This window comes from Mustela putorius, unplaced genomic scaffold (genome assembly GCF_011764305.1).
Source record: "Mustela putorius furo isolate JIRA1106 unplaced genomic scaffold, ASM1176430v1.1 tig00000127_pilon_pilon_pilon, whole genome shotgun sequence".
Taxonomy (NCBI): Eukaryota; Metazoa; Chordata; class Mammalia; order Carnivora; family Mustelidae; genus Mustela; species Mustela putorius.
Window position 1 is genome coordinate 4664226 of NW_025421288.1, and position 15525 is coordinate 4679750.

The following is a 15525-nucleotide window of genomic DNA, read 5'->3' on the forward strand; positions in this document are numbered from 1 at the left end:
AACACAGTCTCTGCATGCAGTCGGTACTGTGTTAACGTATTTATTACTTGAATGCAGTTAACTTTGCTTTTTCTTACACTTCTGTAGGAACTTCCCCCAGCCTCTGCACCCTGGTGATCTCCTGGCCTCTTTCCTGCAGATATTATTTGATCAGTAGCTCATAATTCTTGTGATTCAATTGCATAAACTTTTTTTTTTAAAGATTTATTTATTTATTTATTTGAGGAGATGGTGGTGGAAGGACAGATAGACAGGGAGAGAGAGAACCTCCAGCCGACTTCCCCTCTGAGCACAGAGCCCAATGCAGGGCTGGAGCTCATAACCCTGAGATCATGACCTGAGCAGAAATCAAGAGTCAGACACTCAATAGACTGAGCCACCCAGGTGCCTTGGAATAAACACAGCTCTACTAGGTGCGAGATGTTGTGGTCAGTTAGGAGTGAGGGTGGAAGCCTGTCTTTAGACATTTGGTGGTGGTTTCTTCTGGGAGAGGGTTTTGTTCTCAATATATAATGTGTTCTCAGCATATGATACTTGTCTGTAACCCGCAGCGTTTTTTTTTTTTTTTTTAAGATTTTATTTATTTATTTGACAGAGATCGCAAGTAGGCAGAGAGGCAGGCAGAGAGAGAAGAGGTAGCAGGCTCCCTGCTGAGCAGAGAGCCGGATGTGGGGCTCGATCCCAGGACCCTGGGATCATGACCTGAGCCAAAGGCAGAGGCTTTAACCCACTGAGCCACACAGGCGCCCCACCCCCCCACTCCCAGCGTTCTTCATTTTAAAAAGGTTTCTTGAGCCAATATTCTGTTAACTTGATAATAGCCATGTGCCTTTATTTCATGAAAACAAACATATGCTTCTACAGATAAAGTTGTGCAATCAAGAACACAAATGAAGGTGGTGATGAAGTTTATTCAGGGGGAAATAGTTCTCTAAGAGGTCACTTTATTTAAGTTGCTTAATTTCAAGCCCAGCTAAGGTTGAGTTCTTTCAAATCCTCTGGATTATTAAAATTTTACAGTATTACGATTTCAACTGTAATTGTTGTTTTTTTTCATATAGGTTAGGTCTGACTATGGGTATTGAATACAGCAATGAACTGAGTTTTATCCCCAGGCCCTTTTATATGTAAAAGCCCTAATTCCCAGTGTGGTGGAATTTGGAGTAAGGAAGTAGTTAAGATTTACTGAAATCACAAGGATAGTGTCCTAATCCAATAGGATCGGTGTCCTTATAAGAAGAGACACCAGAGAGGGCCCCTGGGTGGCTCAGTCGGTTAAACATTGGGCTCACTTCATGATCCCAGTATCCTGGGATCAAGCCCCTCATGGGGGGTTGCCCCTGCTCAGTGGGGAGTCAGCTTCTCCCTCTCCCTAAGCCCATCTCCCCCACTCATGTTTGCTCTCTCTCTTTCTCACTCAAAAATAAATAAATAAAATCTTTTAAAAAGAAGAGATAACGGAGAGCTTGCGTCTCCACCATATCAGGACACAGCAAGAAGGTGGCCATCTGTAAATCAGGAAGAGAGCCCTCATGAGAATCTGACCACGCTGACACTCTGGTCTTGGGCTTCCAGCCTCCAGAACAGTGAGAAAATAAATCCATATTGTTTCAGTCACCCAGTCTGTGGTATTTCGTACTGGCAGCCCTAGTGGACTGATCTAGATACAGAGCTTGAGGCAAAGGGAACCTCTGAGTATTTGCAAGCGATGGTTAACATTTGGCCTCTGTAAATAGAATGGGAATTCTTTACTGGAAAAACAGAACGAATGATCTTAAAGTTAAATTTCATTTTGATGCCAGTGGCACTGCGGCATAAAGAGGAATTTCCTGCAAAGCGTGCTCAGGCTCGGCAAAGGGAGGTTCTACAGGAAATAGACAAGGATGCCTGTTCCTTTAGACTGACTGTTTCAGAACGGTGTTGCCTCTACTGCCAAGGGAAAGAATGATATGGGCATTAGAGAGAGCTGCAAATTAACAGCTTCATCAGGAAGACAGATTTAAGAGAAGACTTTGATCAGTTTTTAGCCTGATTAGTGCTTTCACTTGTTTTCCTTATAAGGATTGATGTGGTCATTGGAAAAGACTCCCATTTATTCTTTAAAAACCATTAATTATGATCCCTTTCTGTATTCATTACTGGGGTAAATAGTCACATTATGGCCTCGAGTCCTGTGCAGAGGGGAGAAGACAGAAGCACTGAGGTAGCGTCTGGAGGTCCCATGGGGTCTGCTGTGACATCGTTTATCCATTGTGGATAATGAATGAATCCACATTTATCCATTAAAGCATTCTTCAGAACTACCTTGTTAGCAATTAGGTCAAGCGTAAAGCTGTAATTCACTCTTTTCTTTGATTCAGATTGGTCTTCTTGGTTGGTGGTATCTTGTGATATCAACAAAAAAAATCCATCTAGTGTCTCTGCTGTATTAAAGGTAGGTAAGTCATGGCCATGTATTAAACATGTGTTTTATTTTAAATAATAAATAGAGGGCTGAACAAATTGAATAATGTTGTAACAGAGGATATTTTGGAGGCAAGCAAAATTCTCTGAGATTTCCACTATGTCAGTCCATAAGTCCCTCTCTCTGCCTCTCTCTTTGTATATCTGTCTTCTTCTGTTTGTCTTTTCCTGTCTTGCTCTTACTAGCATCTAGTACGTATCTACCTAGGTGTATATATTGACAGATACAAAGATATACACACATAGTACATATATAATACTTATCTAGTACACATATATGTATCTGTATATATAAAGCGCATATACACATATTATGTATATTTGAAAATTTTTGGTTAATGTCCTGGATAACAGAGCCCTCTCTGATGTAGAGTCAATACCTTATTGTTCCAGGGATGGAATAGCCTATGAAACTATCAGCACATGAGAAATAGGGGAAGGCTCTGGATGAGGGAGAACAGGAAGGGTTGAATTCCCTACAGGATGGAGATACGTCCTTCCAATAACCCGAGAGTCAACCTGATGCTTTGAAATATATGGTTTCAGTTGCTTTTAAGGAGGAGACTAACCCCTGAACATGGCCTGTTCATAACCCTGCATGATCTGGGCTTCCCCAACTCCTCTGTGCTCAGTTGGACCTTGCTTCCCCCAGCTGAGCTGAAACCCACCGCTGTCCTTTTGGCCCTAGAGTCCCCACTGCTGGGAATGAGACAGTAAAGCCTCTGATAGCTTTATTATGAGCCTTGGGAGATTCTCCAGTGAAGTGTGATGCAGCAAGAACCTGGATTCTTAACACAGCTTCATAATAGGCATGATTTTGAACCACTACCTCCAGACAGGATCGACTTCTCTTTCCTATGAAAACTATCAAAAGCACAGCAGACCATGGCGGCCACATTCATATCATAGGACCCAAACCTTATCTGAATGTATAGTGCACAACCAACCCAACAGTGTTTCTAGCCAATTGATCCATATTCTTTCTCTAGAGGATTTCTAACCAAGAAACACAGGTAATATGGTCAGGGAAATTTTTACAGGGAAATAAAAACTTGGACTGATTTATCACGTGTATGTGAGGGCTGGTGGCCATGTTGAGTCCTCACAAATAGCAGAAGTTGGTTAAAAGAAGGAAATAAGAGTCCAACTGAAGTAGAGGTAAGTCAGACCATGCAACCCTGAGACATGAGACATGGTTTTGGTTCCCAGTGGCTTCTGGAGCCCACTTCCCATGAGGTCTGACCACAGTTTGGCTCTCATGTCCATGAAATAGCCTATTTTGTTATTACAATAAATTTCCCTGGAATAGGAGTAGCCACCTGACTCAAGTGGGACCATTTGGGGACCCTTCTGCAGGAATTTGAAATTGCAGCCATGAAAGCCTGGTAATATGGTCAGTATGTATGATTGGGAGTTGTGGTTGGCTGTATGCTGTCATATGGACTGAGTTACAAAGGAAACCATTCTTCAGGGGGAGAGAAATTGGAAGTTGATGTGTAGAGAAGCAGAGATGAGAGATGAAGAACACTGTCCATTTAGTTATTGCAAAAACCCTACTTGGGTTTTTTATCATCATCATCATTATTATTATTCCCATTTTACAGTTGAGTAAACTGAGGCTCCCGAAGGTTAAATAATCAGGCAGGGGGAAAAGGCAGACCACAGAGCAGATGTTGCTTTACTTCCTGTGGTTGCCTCTGGGTGGGAACAGAGTGGGGTGGAAAAGGTGGTTTTTACCTTTCTTTTTATGCCCAACCATATTCATCAATGCTCTTTTTGTTATTGTTTTTGTTTTGTTTTTACTACAAGCCTGTGTTCCTACTATAATTTAAAAAAGGTTGAGACTTGTTGAATCACTATGTGTATACCCAAACTAATATGTCATTGTGTGTCAACTATACCTCGATAAAATTTGAAAGAATTAAAAAAAATAAAGAAAGAAAGACATACTGCCTGAGTTCCTGGTAGCTCTTCAGAAGATGTCCTTCCTATTCAAATCAAAACCACATTGAGATACCACCTTACACCAGTTAGAATGGCCAAAATTAACAAGACAGGAAACAACGTGTGTTGGAGAGGATGTGGAGAAAGGGGAACACTCTTACACTGTTGGTGGGAATGCAAGTTGGTGCAGCCACTTTGGAAAACAGTGTGGAGATTCCTTAAGAAATTAAAAATAGAGCTTCCCTATGATCCTGCAATTGCACTACTGGGTATTTATCCCAAAGATACAGATGTAGTGAAAAGAAGGGCCATCTGTATTCCAAAGTTCATAGCAGCAATGGCCACAGTCGCCAAACTGTGGAAAGAACCAAGATGCCCTTCAACGGTTGAATGGATAAGGAAGATGTGGTCCATATACACTATGGAGTATTATGCCTCCATCAGAAAGGATGAACACCCAACTTTTGTATCAACATGGATGGGACTAGAAGAGATTATGCTGAGTGAAATAAGTCAAGCGAAGAGAGTCAATTATCATATAGTTTGGCTTATTTGTGGAACATAAGGAATAACGCAAAGACATGGGGAGATGGAGAGGAGAAGGGAGTTGGAGGAAATTGGAGGGGGAGACAGACCATGAGGGACTGTGGACACTAAAAAACAATCTGAGGGTTTTGGAGGTGAGGGGGGTGGGAGGTTAGGTGAGCCTGGTGGTGGATATTATGGAGGGCACGTATTGCATGGAGCACTGGGTGTTGTGCATAAACAGTGAATTCTAGAAGACTGAAAAGAAATTAAAAAAATAAAAATTAAAACAAAAACCAAACAAACCAAAAAAAGATGTCCTCCCTAAGTTCAGCTGTATGTTAGCCTGTGTGTTTTGTGAGAATCTCTTCAGTCTTTATAATAAGTCCTTTCTTAAGGATTTGGGGTGCCTGGGTGGCTCAATCAGTTAAACCTCTGCCTTCTGCTCAGGTCATGATCTCAGGGTCCTGGGATTGAACTCTCTTTTGGGTTTACCTGCTCAGTGGGGAGTTTGCTTGTCCTTCTCCCTCTGCCCCCTCCTGCTCCCTGCCTATGCTTGTGCACATTCACTCTCTCTCTTTCAAATAAATAAATAAAATCTTAAAAAAATCTTCAATTCATTTGAGTTGGTTTCTGAGACTTGCCTCCAAATTTCTCAACTAGTACAAAAATCAGGAGTATCAGGAGTAACATGTGCAAAACCAAAACTTTGTGGTATCACAGGGGGACTTCCCCCTCCTAGAATGAGAAACTGACATTCCCTGGTTTGTGCTGGCCAAGGAAGTGAACTATCACCTGTTACCGCCTGGGACTCAGACTACAGGCCCCCAGAAGTGGAGATGTCAGGGGTCTTGTTGACCAAGTATCAGGATACTACAGTATTTGTTGTCCTTCATGCCCTTTTAGAGAGCAACAAAAGAAGCAAATTCTTGTCCACATGTCCCCCAGGAAAATATACAGAATCTGTATAACTGATATTCCAGAGTCCAGATCAAAAACTTAACCATAAGATTGGTGATTAGATTGGCTTGGAAGAATTGAAGAATCTTTTTTTTTTTCAAAGATTTTATTTATTTATTTGACACAAAGAGAGAGATCACAAGTAGGCAGAGGAGCAGGCAGAAAAAGAGGGGAAGCAGGCTCCCTACTGAGCAGAGAGCCCAATGACAGGGCTTGATGCCTGGACCCTGAGACCATGACCCAAGCTGAAGGCAGAGGATTAACTCTCTAAGCCACCCATGTGCCCCAGAATTGAAGAATCTTTAACAGATCTCACTGTCCCTACCTCAACCTGCAACAAATCTTATTGTACGTGGCAACCAGGAAGCAATTTGTGAAGAGCCTTGTGAACTTTGGGTTCCTACAGGCAACGCTTTGATTTAAATCCTGGAGACCCAAGAAAATGAAGTCCTTCAGGAGAGCTCCGGATGGTTATTCTAATCCCCCTTTGTAACTGTAACACGCTAACATGCCGTCAGTGTGGTCAGCTACCAGTAATGAGAAGTCATCATCAGTAAACATGTCCCAACTTCTTGGAGAAAATAAATTTTTTCGTCATTTAGAAATATTAGGTTGTGTTTAAATGGGATTTTCATAATGATACACAGAAAGAGTATCACTATAATAATAGGTTGTCAGCATGGTAAAACTCAGGCTCTGTAACTTACAACTGTACTCAGCACGTGAGTAGTGAATTCACATTCACAAGATTCTGCAGCAAGGAATAGGCAGGAAGCTTGTCTCAGCAAAACGATGCCACCCTCTGGTAGGTGGAGAGACACCTTCCTGGGTCTCCATGATACGGGAGTGCTAAAGTGAAGGGTAATTATTTTCCGGCACTGTAAGGAGGGAGGAAAGGTGAAGGAGTCAGAAAAATATTCACAGTGTCAGCTGATATAGTATTAAGGAAGTAGTTTAATACCCTTTCCCCCCTAAAAAATATGGAATAAGGAAAATGAAATCATAATTTCTGTAGTGTGAGAGCCCCTCAAATGCCAGGAGAGATTCTAAGGGCCCCTCTATAAGGTTGGTGGGTCATCCTCTTCCCCCACCCTCTGCCAATGTTACTGCTTACCCGGAATGGGGAGAGTCACATGACCTCAGTTCGTCTCAGAGCTCTTCTGAGGATAAAATGAATGGGACTTGGCTCTGAAAGGTCAAAGGTACTTTGCAAATGTAAGATCTCATCAGGTCTTATGTCTTTGCATTTTTCTCTACTAGAAGGGGTATGGTGGAAAAAAAGTGAAGGAGTAGCCTTGGTCAGCATTTACATTTGCAAGAAATATAATAACTAAATTACATGTTATTTTAGAAGGTGATAATTCCTGTAGAGAAAAATAAGGCAAGGCTAGAAGAATAGGGAGTTTGCAATTTTATGTCAAGTTTTAGCTCCAGTGCACTTCCTTAGAAATCATCTCTCTTGGATTTCTCTCCTCATTTGGAAATGATCGATTACGTACATGATCTACCTCTCATGGTAGGTTTATATAATTCTTGAAGGCAGGAAATAGTGTGTATTGTAAATATTGATATAAAGAAACCTCACGGACGTTGACTCATAATGCTAGAAGGAGAGGCTGTTAGGAGGAGCCTTCCTACTCAGTGTCGGTTACAGGAAGAACCATCAATCACAGACCTGTTAACTGAGGAATGGCCTCAGGAAAGGTTGATCAATTACAGATTCCAACAGGGAGAGATGGACATTGCTTCTCTTATAAGAAATCAACTACCCCTGCTACTCAGCCAAGGAAAGGGTCATCCCCCTGAACTCTTGCCTCTCTCCAATGGACTTCTGTTCAAAATGACCCCTCTCAATGGCCTCCTTCTTCTCAAAATCATGTTTCTCTCTTTTGTTTGTTGGCCTCTCCTGTGCTTTTGTTGTAGCCTGTTCGTCCTGGATAGAAAATCTCTGCTATTCCCAAGTAAGCCCATTGTTTGCTGGTAAAATACCTGGCAGTTCTATTTTTACAGTTAACAGTATCTCTATTTGTGTTTCTGTGTGTGTGTAAGTTTCAGTCTCTAGAGCACCTTCCACAATGAAAAATGACTCCCTGACTGACTGTGAGGGTGGTCCCCCACCTGCCCCTCCCTGGTACTCCCTTTATCAAAGGAATGTCTCTCTGACCTTGTTCCTTTCCTTTTTCTTGCCTGGACATTTTGAGACTCATAAAAATGCTTGTGCATCAGAGGCTAAGAATAATTGCCACAGTTTCCCAGCCGCTGAGAGCTGGCAAAGGTCATGCCAACCTGCAGACTGTGCCAATTGCTTCTCCGGGCAATGCACCTGCCCTACTTCTTTTTCCCCTAAGGTTTCTCTTGTGTTGAAGATTAAAGGGAGAAACTTGATGAAGTGCCTGACCTCAGGAGAGCAGACTGGTGGTTACAATGGGCCCTGTCTTTCCCTAGGTTCCCATTACCTCCAGGCAAGGTGTGGAGAGAACCCTGTGTTTACAAAATGGCCATCTCCCAGGTCACAGCTAGTGAAAGGGGAAGGGTGTATGATGCACATTATTCTGACAGAGGAAACCGGATTCTGGAAGACAGTTCTAGGTCTGACTCACAGGCAAGTCAGAACTACCACTGAGGCTCCCTTTAACCATTGTTGGTGTTGGCCCAACAGGGCAAATGCTTTCAGCAATGGGGATGAAAGAGAATATGCAAGGAATCACAGTATCAGCAATGACCTCTCCTTGGGGACACAGGTCAGCCATTGATCAGCTACAACAGTGTCACTATCAGAGTGTCGTGGGGGAGGGGAGGAACCTAAAATTGGAGGATATCTCCCCACCTACCTGTGCTTATGTGGGGGATGGGCACAAGAATTTATGGAAAGGGCAAGAGGAAGAAGAGATAATCATGAAATTACAATTGGTCCAGCTTCTTGTCTTCAGCTGGGATATAAGAAAACAGTTGAGGAGGTGGAAACAGAGAGATGGACAGACTTACCCAGGATCACACAGCTAGTCCAGAGATGATGGTGGGGATGGGGATGGGGGTGGGAATGAAGACCCAGGAGTCCCACTGCCCCACACAGAACTGTTTTTCATACCCTCAGTCTGAGATTACAATCAGTGGAAGAGCAGGTCAGGAGCAAAAAAAGAACAGAGGTGGAAAAATACTGTTCAGGAGAAGGTGAAGTCGGTTTCGGGTGAGAATGATCAGGTTTAGCTAGTCCACACCCATCCCAGTGCTACCAAATCAGGTTTTTTCCACCTGTCATGTGAATTGTGGTTTGGTTTAGCATTGACCTTGCTGCTCAGGTTCTTCTAGCAATAGCAAGTGTTCTCTCTGTTGCCCAACACCACATTTTTGCCATGGCCTCTTTTCATTAATTAGCAAAAACACCTGGCATCATTGCTTGTCATGATAATTATAAAATAATTCCTTTTTGTGTACTGTTTGTTCTGATAGACTCTGAACTCCTTGTGGACCCTTGAATACACCAGTGGGGATCTCACTTCAGGACCTTGAATACACCAGTGGGGATCTCACTTCAGGACGTTTGCGCTTGCTATCCCCCCCATATTAGAATGCTTCCTCCAGATAGCACTGTAACTTGCTCCCTTGATTCCTTTAAACCTTTGCTCAAATATCACCCAATGAGGCCTCCAATCACTCTATTTAAAATTGCAAACAACCTCCCTAAAACCCCTCCCCTTTATTTTAGAGAGAGAGCGTGAGCATGTGAGCATGGGGGAGAGGCAAGAGGAGAGGGAGAGAATCTTAAGCAGGCTCCGTGCTGAGTAGTACAGAGCTTGACACAGGGCTCAATCTCATGACCCTGAGATCATGACCTGAGCCGAAATCAAGAGTGGACTGAACCACCCAGGTAGCCCACTAACATCCTTTTCTGCTGTAATTTTCTGTATTGCCCTTATCCCATCTGACATACTGTTAGGAGTTAATTGGACACTTAGTCAGGGCTGGGGCCCCCAGCAAGAAAGCAAAAAAGCCAGGACAGCTAAGACGAAACAGCCTAGCATCTTGTTTTACAGCTCAGATGAGACCACAAGAGCAACCTGTCTAGCAGTCTCTGCAGAAGTGACTTTTGCAAAACATCCTGAAACACAACAAATTAACCATAAATCATGGGTCACTATCACAAGTTGAGGCAGTTCATCTCCAGATGAACGCTAACCTGTCAGGTGGACAGGATTATGATCAAAGCCCTGATTGGCACACCTTAGTAGCCAGTCCACAGGGGGCCCATATTCAGGATGCTTAAAATAGTTCCTTGAAAGAGCTTATAAACTTCCTAGATTCGAATGCCAAAACAGCAACCCTCTCACACCCCAGCCCCCTTTCTAGGAGTTTTATACTCTTCCTCAATAAACTCTGCTTTGTTGCCCACTACTCTTCATCAGGTCTACCTCTTCATTCTTCGATGCAGTGTGACCAAGAGCCGCAGGAACTAAGGGGACGAAAGTCCTATAACTATTCGGTTTGTTTTCCTTTTGTATTTTATTTTGTCACCTCACAACTATGTGAGTTCATAAGGGCAGGGTTCTCTGCTGTGTCCTCAGGGGCTAAAACAGCCCTGGCATTTAGTAAGTACCCAGTAAATCTTTGTGGAATCAATGATGGGTAAAAGAATGCCTTCCTCCAGGCGGGACACATTTATCACAGTTCCTAGCACTTAACACAGGCTCTGCCTATGGAATAAAAGAAGACAAACTTTGTTTCTTCCAAGGGTCCCATTTAAAACTACCCTGGTCATTTGCTATTACCACTTGCGCCTTCATGACTTCATAATTGCTTTTGTGAAGGGACTGTTTCACCAATGTTATCTCCCATGTTCAGGGCCCTCAAATAAGTTTTACAACATTGTGGAGGTTCTCTCTGAATCCCCGAAGATACTAAGTTTGCTGGTTGTTAGCTCCCATGGCATCCTCTCGACTTCCTTTTGGAATACACAAACCACTTAATAATGTCTGTTTTTTCCCAACAGACCATGGGTAGGGTGCGTGTGAGCCTTGCTTGCTGATGTTCCCAGCACTTCCAGTGCCCTGCCTGACAAAAAGTAGACAGTAGATGAGTATATGTTGATTGAGGGGACAAGGCATTGTTAGCAGTGTCAGCAAGAGAGTCAATATTTTCCTTGACGTCAAGAACCCTTGTGAGTAATGCTTTAGGGAAATTGCCTCCCCACACGTGTCTCAGTGCACACATCTTTAGGGAAACCCTTTCATCTGAAGATTCAACATTTACAAAATTACGTACCTCCTGGGGTTCTAGGGTGGAACATAGGAATTCTGCTGTTTATTCAGTGCAGGAAAATTACAAAATACTACCAGACTTCTTATTTAAAGATTGCTTCTCTTAAGCCTTTCAACTTGCAGGAAAGAGGAAGAAAGGGTGGGTCACCAAAAAGCCTCCTTGAGCTAACCAAATAACAATAACAATGACAACAGCAGCAATAATAATAATAATAGTTACAAACTTCATTTATATTAATGTATGAGATCGATTAAATGCGCTGAGTATACAGAGTCTAGGATACTCAAATATTTTTGTTAGTGTTTTATTGATTCCCATGATTTATGATTTTAGGTATTTGGTCTCTTCCTCTCTCTCTCTCTCTATTTTTAAATTCAGTCTCTTTCTTTATTTGGTTTCTTATTACAAAATTAATGTATCTTTGTTGTAATAAAATTAAAGAATACATAAATATATAAATTAAAACGGGTTCCTCTTTCTCCACATCCTCTCCAACACATGTTGTTTACTGTCTTGTTAATTTTCTCCATTCTAACTGGTGTAAGGTGGTATCTCAATGTGGTTTTGATTTCAATCTCCCTGACGGCTAGTGATGATGAACATTTTTTCATGTGTCTATTTGCCATTTGTATGTCTTCATTGGAGAAGTGTCTGTTCACGTCTTCTGCCCATTTTTGGACATGATTATCTGTTTTGTGTGTGTTGAGTTTGAGAAGTTCTTTATAGATCCTGGATATCAGCCCTTTGTCTGTATTGTCAATTGCGAATATCTTCTCCAATTCCGAGGGTTGCCTCTTTGTTTTGTTGACTGTTTTCCTTTGCTGCGCAGAAGCTTTTGATCTTGATGAAGTACCCAATATTCATTTTTGCTTTTGTTTCCTTTGCTTTTGGAAACATATCCTGAAAGAAGTTGCTGTGGCTGATGTCGAAGAGGTTACTGCCTGTGTTCTCCTCTAGGTTTCTGATGGATTCCTGTCTCACGTTGAAGTCTTTTATTCATTTCTAGTTTATCTTTGTGTACGGTGTAAGAGAATGGTCGAGTTTCATTCTTCTACATATAGCTGTCCAATTTTCCCAACACCATTTATTGAAGAGACTGTCTTTCTTCCACTGCACATTTTTTCCTGCTTTGTTGAAGATTATTTGACCATAGAGTTGAGGGTCCATATCTGGGCTCTCTACTCTATTCCACTGTCCTATGTGTCTGTTTTTGTGCCAGTACCATGCTGTCTTGGTGATCACAGCTTTGTAGTAAAGCTTGAAATCAGGCAATGTGGTGCCCCCAGTTTTGTTTTTCTTTTTCAACATTTCCTTAGCAATTTGAGGTCTCTTCTGATTCCATACAAATTTTAGGATTGTTTGTTTCAACTCTTTGAAAAATGCTAGTGGAATTTTCGGAATGGCATTGAACACTAGCCCTCAGGGAGATTCAAATTAAAACCACATTGAGATATCACCTCACACCAGTTAGAATGGCCAAAATTAATAAGACAGGAAACAACATGTGTTGGAGGGGATGTGGAGAGAGGGGAACCCTCTTCCACTGTTGGTGGGAATGCAAGTTGGTGCAGCCTCTTTGGAGAACAGTGTGGAGATTCCTCAAGAAATGAAAAATAGAACTTCCCTATGATCCTGCAATTGCACTCCAGGGTATTTACCCCAAATATATAGATATCATGAAAAGAAGGGCCATCTGTACCCCAATGTTTATAGCAGCAATGGCCATGGTCGCCAAACTATGGAAAGAACCAAGATGCCCTTCAACGGACAAATGGATAAGGAAAATGTGGTCCATATACACTATGGAGTGTTATGCCTCCATCAGAAAGGATGAATACCCAACTTTTGTAGCAACATGGACGGGACTGGAAGAGATTATGCTGAGTGAAATAAGTCAAGCAGAGAGAGTCAATTATCATATGGTTTCACTTATTTGTGGAGCATAACAAAAAGCTTGGAGGACATGGGGAGTTAGAGAGGAGAAGGGAGTTGGGGTAAATTGGAAGGGGAGGTGAATCATGAGAGAGTATGGACTCTGAAAAACAATCTGAGGGGTTTGAAGTGGTGGGGGGGTGGGAGGTTGGGGTAACAGGTGGTGGGTATTATAGAGGGCACGGATTGCATGGAGCACTAGGTGTGGTGAAAAACTAATGAATACTGTTATGCTGAAAATAAATAAATTAATTAAAAAAACAACAACAATAAAAAATATATATATTACTGTCTTAAAATAATGTCATATGTATACTAGAATCTGTATATATATTATATGTAATAATATATAATACAATATAATATAATGATTTAAAAAAAAAAGAAAGTATAGATTGCTCCAGGTAGTATAGACATTTTAACAATGTTTATTCTTCCGATCCATGAGCATGGAATGGTCATCCATCTTTTTGTGTCTTCTTCAATTTCTTTCATGAATGTTCTGTAGTTCCTTGAGTAGAGTTCCTTTACTTCTTTGGTTAGGTTTATTCCCAGGTATCTTATGGTTCTTGGTGCTATAGTAAATGGAATCGATTCTCTAATTTCCCTTTCTGTATTTCATTGTTATTGTATAAGAAAGCAACTGATTTCTGTACATTGACCTTGTATCCTGTCACATTACTGAATTGCTGTATGAGTTCTAGTAGCTTTGGGGTGGAGTCTTTTGGGGTTTCCATATAAAGTGTCATGTCATCTGCGAAGAGAAAGAGTTTGACTTCTTCATTGCCAGTTTGAATACCTTTTATTTCTCTTTGTTTTCTGATTGCTGTTGCTAGGACTTCTAATACTATGTTGAACAAGAGTGGTGAGAGTGGGCATCCTTGTTGTGTTCCTGATCTCAACGGGAAGGCTGTCAGCTTTTTCTCATTGTGGTGAAAGGGGAACCCTCTTACACTGTTGGTGGGAAATACAAGTTGGTGCAGTCACTTTGGAAAACAATGTGGAGATTCCTTAAGAAATTAAAAATAGAGCTTCCCTATGATCCTGCAATTGCACTATTGGGTATTTACCACAAAGATACAAAAGAAGAGCCATCTGTACCACCAATGTAGCAGCAATGGCCACAGTGGCCAAACTGTGGAAAGAACCAAGATGCCCTTCAACAGATGAATGGATAAGGAAGATGTGGGCCATATACACTATGGAGTATTATGCCTCCATCAGAAAAGATGATTACCCAACTTTTGTAGCAACATGGATGGGACTGGAAGAGATTATGCTGAGTGAAATAAGTCAAGCAGAGAGTCAATTATCATATGGTTTGGCTTATTTGTGCAGCATGAGAAATAACATGGAGGACATGGGGAGATGGAGAGAAGGGAGTTGGGAAAAATTGGAGGGGGAGATGAACCATGGGAGACTATGGACTCTGAGAAACAATCTGAGGGTTTTGAAGGGGTGGAGCGTGGGAGGTTGGGTGAACTTGGTGGTGGCTATTATGGAGGGCACATATTGCATGGAGCACTGGGTGTTGTGCACAAACCATGTATTCTAGAACACTGAAAAGAAATTAAAAAAATAAATGCAAACTAAAAAAAAGAAAACTGAAATAATGTTATTATCTATGCTAATAACTAGGAAAACATTGATGTAATAATTGATTTTTCTGATGTAAAAATGATTCAAGAGGCAGAAAAAAATTAAAAAAACAAATAATCTAAAAAAAAAAAAAAAAGTAAAACGGGAGGTGGCTCCCTTTCCCTCTGCTCTCAATCTCATCCCCCAGAGATAACCATGGTTATTTTTGTATCAATCTTTTGGTACTCATCAAATACTTATTAACTTATTTTTAAACAAAAAATAGATCCTTTTTGTATCATTTTCTGCAATTTGTTATCTTTACTTTACATTGTGGATGTCCTTATAACTCCTTAATTACAGGTATGTTTTCTTCTTATTAAAGACCATCGCGTTTCCCTGTGTGGAGATATTCTTCTTTATCCCTTCATTCCCCCAATTCCTTCCAAGAACAAACATCTTTGAGCAAGTAGTTACGTACTTATGCTCAGCAGTATGATAGGTGTTTAGAAAGAGAATGGCTGGTGGATTTGTCCTGTGCCAGTTAGAGAAGGAGACCCCCGTTCCCTCGTTTCACCTGGGACCACAAGAGACATTTTGAATGAAGTGAATGAAGAGGAAGCCATATCCCTGTAAGCTCTGAAGACTGGTGCCAGGCACCATGGGTTTGGGGAGAGGGAGACAATGACAGCTTACATATCTTGCTGCTTGCCTGCTGGTTCACCACGTTGCCCTGGGACCCTGCCCCATCACTCCTCCCAAGTCTTCTTCAGAGCTTCTCCAACACCTGGGAGAGGTGCAATGTTTTATTTCATGATAAAGGATGCCAGCTTCCCTTCTATCCTTCTCTACCCCAAGTTTATAAAA